The sequence below is a fragment of the Salminus brasiliensis genome, chromosome 6, assembly GCF_030463535.1.
Source record: "Salminus brasiliensis chromosome 6, fSalBra1.hap2, whole genome shotgun sequence".
Classification (NCBI taxonomy): Eukaryota; Metazoa; Chordata; class Actinopteri; order Characiformes; family Bryconidae; genus Salminus; species Salminus brasiliensis.
In genome coordinates, this window is record NC_132883.1 from 11,505,064 (window position 1) to 11,512,264 (window position 7,201).

Sequence of the window (7,201 nt, forward strand, 5' to 3'; positions counted from 1 at the left end):
CATCCATCCTCAGAATGAACTGGTTAATTCAACACTAAGTCAAAAAGATGGTAAAACACCATCATGGTGCTAAAAGGGGATAATGTTAAATTGTCAGTGTTTCATTTAACTCTGAAAGGGTTAAATCACCACTGAACACAAGTCAAGTCCTGATAAACTCCCAGTGAGTGTTAATGGATTAGCTCCACCCTTCACATGCTGTGTAGCCCTAGGGGGGATGTGTTAAAGAGGTCTGCAGCAGCAAAGGAGGATTTTCCTGCTGTAAATGTGCTGTAAATTAGCTGTAACTATGCTGTGTTCTGCTAGTTATTGTAAGGTATGTGTGTGTTTTCTTTCTGTATGTACACAAAGTTTACACACACTTTTTTACTACTGTCACCATTTATGAGGCATGTGGTGTGTGTAATGATCTCAGACTACAGTGGATGACAAACTTTCTTTCTGTGAGTCAGCTTGATGACTTTTTTCTTTAGTTCTTTATTTGACTTGCAGCTTTTTTGGGATGTTTTCAATGTGTTCATCATCTGATAAAGAAGAAATGATACAGTACTGTAGTACAAAATGCGAATTCGGAGGTGTGGGGTTTACAAAAGATGTGCTGGTTAACACACCAGTGTGGAGGGGAAAAAATAATTTAACAGTATAATACTGTAAAGGTTACAGTTATGTTGTGTATTTATAATAATGCAGTATTTAATTGTATATTTGTACAATTTTTACAATTATATATTTTTTGCATATTATGAGTAGTATTTTCAAGACGTTCCACTGAAATAGATGTATGTGTTTGATGTAGGTTTAAGATTTGAGGCAGCTTTTGAACTGAGGTTTTTGTAGAATAATATTTTTCCAAAATACTGGATTTTGCCTCCATATGGCTTTAGCTTTGGGTTGAATATGGGATGCATTCTCAGCTCACTCAAAAACAAAAAAGAATGCTGCAAAATAATGGCCATTTTCCAACAGTATTATCCGGTTATACTGAAAAACAGCTCTTTACTGTATAATGAATGCATTGTGACGCAGGATCAGTGTGGTATGAAGCTGGTGTGGCTGTAGCTGGTGACAATTCCATCTTGATTTTCATCCATCCTCATAATGAACTGGTTAATTCAACACTAGTCCGAGTTCTCACAATTTTGGTTTACTCCATCAGCAAAGAGATGGAATTAAAACACCATCATGGTGTAAAAAGAGAGTCACAGTGTTTACTTAACTCTGAAACTGTTACATTATCACTGAACACTGTCAAGTCCTGATAAACTCCCAGTGAGTGTTAATGGATTAGCTCAATCTAGCTCAATCTCATGCTGTGTAGAACTGGATGGGCGTGTTTAAGAGGTCTGCATCAGCAAAGGACTCTGGGAAGGAGGATGTATGTACTGTAAATCTTGTGTTCTGCTAGCTATTGTCAGGTGTACGTTGCTGTAATGTGTGCTGTGTGTTTTTGTTCTATATGTAGATACAGTGTGGGTACAGAGTTAACAACCTCCACAGTTACCATTTATAAGACATTTAGTGTGAGTAATTATCTCAGGCTACATAGAAGCTACATCCCTCCCTGGCATACATAACTCCCTATGGTGTTGTAGGAGTGAATGGCTTCTTCAGTTCTTTGATTGACTTAAAGGGCTTCTTTTTGGAGCATTTGTCTTATGTGTTATTCATCTGTGAAATGGTTGTAAACTGTAGATGGGGAGGTGTTTCCGTCAAAAAAGGCTACTACTTAACACTGCACATCAGTATTGAGGAAAATATCATTTGACAGTGTGGTACTGTTAAATGACTAAATTACAGTTATATCCTGTACTGAAAAACAAAACAGTAGGATATTGATAATTTAGTATTTAGTCAGAATAGACCAATAGAAATGTTCCAAAATGACTTGGAATTAAAGCTTCTTGCATTAACTTGCAATGCAATTAAAAGTTCAGGTTTTAGACAGTGGTGATCTATAAAATGCAAATAAATGCATCAGTGATTTCACACTTCTGAATGGTGATTGCAGCCGTTTGATCAGCAGTGTGTTTTTGACATGACAGAAGTCAAAGGCGTCTGCAGGGCGAGAAACTTTCAGCATGACTGACTGCGTCGTGAGGATGCAGACAACAGTGCGAGATGGAATCCGGGATCAGAAGGCTGGACGGTCTGTCTCAGGACAGGGCAGGTGTGTTGTGGGTCATGTCAGGACACAACCTAGAAAGCCTTGAGGTCAGGAGTGAATGGCGCAAAGTGAATGAAGGATTGGGTTTTCTGCTGCTGCATTGCGGAAATGGAAAGGTAATAGAGTATAAAATTAGAATGTTAGCAGTTAACAGCTCCAGGGGTCTATGGCTGGACATTAGAGGACTGTATGGTGACTGAAGTGGGGAGCCCAGAATAACAGAACTGGCCAGAGAAGATTAGAAAGAAGAGGAGAAAAAAGAAGAGATGAGGGAAATAGAGAGAGAGAGAGAGAGAGAGAGAGAGAGAGAGAGAGAGAGAGGAGTGTAAAGTTACTGAGTTGCCTAGCGGGCACATTTATCAGCAGGCCTGATCTTAATCTGGGAGGGAAAGACAGCCCCCACACAAACACACACACACAAACACACACACAGATTCATCTTCATTACTCACCCTGTCGGCTTTAGCGTCTCCACACATGAGACCAAAACAGTCAAGAAATCCCTACTGTTTCAGCCAACAGATCAAACCTGAGCTGCAGTTAATCTACATAAACACACACACACACATTTTATGTGTAACCTCAGCAATCAAAATGAAACATGTAACTTCTGTATAAATCTCTGTAAACGCAGGGTCTCTTTGGTGGTCCTGATATGGGCTGCATGGTATCCCTGTTTATTATATTCTGCCATTTACACGCAGCCCTGAGCCCTGAGGCAGGAGATATCGGTATCAGAGACACCCGGCCCCCCTTTCAGTGTCCATGACACCAAGCAATCATTTGTCTTTCTCTAACAGCAAGCATGTCAGCACACTTTTCCAACACGTCTCTCACTTCTGTCTCTTCCTTTCTTCTCTCCTTCTCCCTCTCATTCACCTCACCCTTCACATTCTCTTCCTCTATCTCCTCCTCACTTCATTAATCTCTCCTTTAACCCCCCCTTTATCCAGCACTGTATCCCTGTCTCTTTCCTCTTTAACTCTGTCCATCTCTTTGCCTACATCTTCATTTTGCTTGTTGCTTGTTTCTGACTGTGATCTGAGAATGAATCTATCTATCTATCTATCTATCTATCTATCTATCTATCTATCTATCTATCTATTCATTTAATTATCAATATATCCATCCATCAATTTATTTATCCACCCATTTATTTATTTATTTATTCATTATTTATTTATGTATCTGTCCATCACTCCATTAATCCATTATCACAGGGAATAGGGGAACTGAGTTAGAAAATCTAAATAGAGAAGTGGCGGGGGGGGTCATCTGTACCTACCACCTGTCTGTCTGTTTAATATACATGTGCTACATCAGAGACATGCTCAGAATAAATCATATAATGACATTATTTATTTCTTCAGCCTGCTTTCAAGATTTTTCTTTATTTTGTTTGCTTTTTTTAACAATTACCTTTCAAATCTGTGATTACTGAGCCTCACTCAGTGTCCAGTATGGGGACAGTATTCCACTCCAAGCTACTCCAACACTTGAGACACACCTTGACCTTCAAACCACAACTGCTAGAACATTAGCACTGATACACCCTTTAATAAATACAAAAAATCTTTTTTTTGTTTGTCAGTGTGTGTGTGTATGTGATTGTGTGTGTGTGTCTGTTGTGATCAGCGGATTTATGGAAATAGCACAGCTTTGATAAGAGCGGGCGTGATAATCCGTCTGCATGCTAATGTTTTGATATGTGTATGTTTTTTTTCTTTGCTGCATATGGAGGTGCTGCCTCTGGGCTTCAGGGTCAAATATACAACATTCCAGCCCCCTGAAAGGTGTGAGAGAGTGGGCAAGAGACACGGACAAAGAGGTTGAGGAATAAAGAGAGGGAAAGAGAGAAAGAGAATAAAGAGAAGATATAAGAAGAAATATGATGATAAACATGTTAGAGCAGCAATCTCCAACCCTGCTTCTGAAGATCTGGCTTCTAACACTGACTTTACCTCTATCTCTTCATCTACCCCACCTGATCCATCTAATTACTGCCTTACAGCATTGATTTAGTCAGTAATTCTCACTGTTGTTACCAGTGAATGAAAGTGAATAGTCACTGAACCTTCATCATTCAAATGAAGTATACTGACCAGTCATAACATGAGTACCAGGTGAAGAGAAAAACATAGATTATCTTCATCTACAGTAGCATCTGTCAAGAGATGGATGTATTAGGCAGCAAGTGAACAGTCAGTTCTTGAAGGTGACGTGTTAAAACAATCTGAGCCACTTTGACAAGAGCCAAATTGTGATGACTAGACCACTGGGTAAGAGCATCTCCAAATGTCAGGCAGGTCTTGTGGGGTTTTTCTGGTATGCAGGGGTCAGTATCTTCTAAAAGTGCAGCACGGTCCGAGACAAGATAACCTGTGAACAAATTCCTAAGGCTTATTGTTGTGATCCATGGAGGCCCCACCTCACAACTTTTAAGATTTAAAGGATCTGCAGTTAATGTCCTGGTTCCAGATACCACAGGAAGCGTTCAGAGGTCCTGTGCAGTCCATGCCTCGACTGGTCATATCTGTTGGGGACGGGGGGGGATAGGGGGGTTCAGTGTCAGACAGGTTATGCTAATGTTATGGCTAAATGATGTTTTGCAAACTGGTGACTATGTTCCAGTCATTGTTAGCAACATTAGCATGCATGACTATTTTATTCTAATAAACTATTCTTTTCTCTTAAACTTAAACTTTAAAACTTAAAAAATAGTCAAATGACTGGCAGCAACAATAACCAAACAAAAACAATGTGAAAGATCCTAATTCAAATTCAGTGCAAAAACAAAGACTTAATAAAACTTTATGTGAAGTTTTTAAATTATTAGCACTTTCAATAAAGCAACAGCACTGAAGGTTCTGTAGTGGAACTGTTACTTCACAGTTAATCTTTCTGAATTACTGCAGTGAGGACCTTCTACAAAAATAACTAGCCACTAAACAATAACAAATAATCAAGATAGAACAAAAAAGCAAAACATCCACTAACCAAAAAATACCATAGCAATTTATTCATACAGCCAACACCACCATAGCCAGCCAACCTACAATAGCAATGCCCAAGGGCACCCAAAGAAGGTTATGTCGGGGAACTGACAAGTCATTGACGGTAAGTGTCAATGACTGAAGGACATGCCCAGTTTGCAAATACATGGTGCCATGAGCCAATAAGAAATAATTATAGTCTAAGAAGGTTTTAATCAAAGAGGCTGTGTTGCACAGACAAACCGTACAGGTCAGTGTATATCATTAAAGCAGCACAGCCGACTCAGAAATGATTAAATCCAACACCAGTGCAGTGCAGTTTCTGCTTTAGAGTATAACTCACACCTTTCCCATTGGCTCCTGGCACCAACTATTTGTATATTGGGTGTGTCCTCCCTCCTCATTCACCGCCAATGTGTAGTTGTTTCCCACATGCTACCTTCTCTTTGGTGTGTGTTTAAAGATTGTGCAAGGGTTAATGTACTGACTGCAAATAGCTGTTTTTTGTGTTGCAGATTGTGTTAATGTTTGTGTTACCACATGCTTGAACTGTAAGTTTTTTGAATGTCAACATTTAATTAAGAAAGTCAAATATCTAACATTTGCAGTGCCTGTTTGATCAGTGTTAGTGGTAAAACTTGTAGGAATATGGATCTTTAAGAGGAAATAACTATTCAATAGCTACAGGGATGTCTGTGCAAACTGGTGGGGCTATTCTTTGGTTATAGAAGTTTGTAATATAGGCTGTTAAGGGGGTTCATTTAATAGTATTTAGCGGTATCCCTGTATGGTGTATGCTTATACATCAATACTGCTCAGTTTGATGTTCAGTTTCTTAATTCTAATTTATTGTAAAGAATTCTTCTTATTTTTATTCATCTGAATGTTGTATGTAACCTGGCCTTGGCAGTAAAAGTATACTGTTATCTGTCATGCCAATAAAGTGCTCTGATTTGACCTGAATCGAAACTGAGAAAGAGAGAGAGAGAGAGAGAGAGAGAGAGAGAGAGGTGGGTGCTATGGCACAGGCAGTGTAGAGGGAGGATCTATCATGTGCTTTGAAGATCTTTAGTGAATCTGAGCAGAAATTCGTGGAAGCACAAACAACTCTGACCTGGGAACACTGGGGAAATTCCAGCTGGATTCCAAGCCCGGATGGATCAGGATGGAGACAGCAGGGCAAAAAAATGGAGGAGGAGGACGTGTTCAGGGTCATCAGACAAACACACACACAGACACGCAAAGATATGATAAATGTAATAGACATAATAAGCAAAAGCTCATACCCCAATTAGCAAATTGGCTTTGCGATGGCTGATGCTATTTTTAGTTATGCTACGTAGTTTTTATAGATAATTGTAAGTCATACAGTGTCAGAGACCAGTTCCTACACACTGACTAAAGAATTCATTAGGAAGACCTGTACATTTATCCAAAAGCATCTCAGAACACATTGGACATTGGAAGGATGGGTTAGGATTGATGGACAGAAAGCTAAGGCTGCAGCGGGCAGAGGCTTACCAAAACTGGGCAGGTGAAGACTGGAACAACTTAGCTTGGCCTGGTGAATTTCAAATTCTGCTGAGGCACACAGATGGTGCAGTCAGAACTCTGCACCAACAGCATGAATCCATAAACCCAACCATGCTTTGTGTCAGCAGTCCAGGCTGGTGGAGGTGGTGTAACATCTCAGATGTCAGGCAGGGTATTTGCACTCACTTTGTGTAATATCACCACCATTATGAAGAATTTCATGCCAAACCTTTGTTTACATCTTAAAGCAACATTTTATAGCATGTTTAACTTAAAATAATAATAAAATGATAAAATAATTGCTTTAAAATCGTGTTGACGTGGTACTGACGTGTTAAAGGGGGAGTAGTGCCTCTATCATGGCAACTCGGGGCTCGACACGCTGCTAACTGCACTACGTAACTAGGAAGCATGCACGATAACAGGAGGACTGTCTAATGCTGCACAAACCGAGTCATATTTGTGTGAAATTCTGTAACATTACTCTACCATGTCAGTCCACCTGCTTCCC